The sequence below is a fragment of the Raphanus sativus genome, chromosome 4 (genome assembly GCF_000801105.2).
Source record: "Raphanus sativus cultivar WK10039 chromosome 4, ASM80110v3, whole genome shotgun sequence".
NCBI classification, from domain to species: domain Eukaryota; kingdom Viridiplantae; phylum Streptophyta; class Magnoliopsida; order Brassicales; family Brassicaceae; genus Raphanus; species Raphanus sativus.
The window spans coordinates 45,127,053-45,127,621 of record NC_079514.1 but is presented as its reverse complement, the minus strand read 5'-3'; positions in this window follow the sequence as shown (position 1 = coordinate 45,127,621).

Below are 569 nucleotides of genomic sequence, written 5' to 3'. Positions count from 1 at the left end.
TGGTAGAGACTTCTCCCACTGACGTGCCTTATCCCCCAAAGAGAAGGGGAATAGCTTGAGCTTTAAAGCATCCTCTGACACACCATTAGTCTTTGACATACCACAGTAGCTGTCAAACTTATCCAAGTGATCAAATGGGTCCTCCACAGCCAGACCATGATACTTGTTGTTCTCTATGCAGTTGAGCAGTCCTGACTTGATCTCAAAGTTGTTAGCAGCCACAGCTGGTGCTCGGATTCCAAGTCTAGGACCATGGATGTTGGGGCGGTCATAAGTGCCAATGGGGCGAGCTGCTCGCTGTTGTGCCCCTTGGGGTGGAAGATTGTTAACTCCATTGGGGTTCTGAGGATTTTGTTGTTCTTCCATTGCAGCTTCCAGTGTCTGCAGTTGAGCCTGTTGCTCTTCTTCTCTTCTCTTTCTAGCACACTCTCTCTCTAAAGCTCTGATGTCTACGGCTCTTGGAACAAGGTTCGATGTACCCTTGCTCCTCAAGTTCATACACCTGAAAATCACAAAGAGTGAAGAAGAGAATCAGTAACTTACAAAAATAAAAATGACTTAGTCTCAAG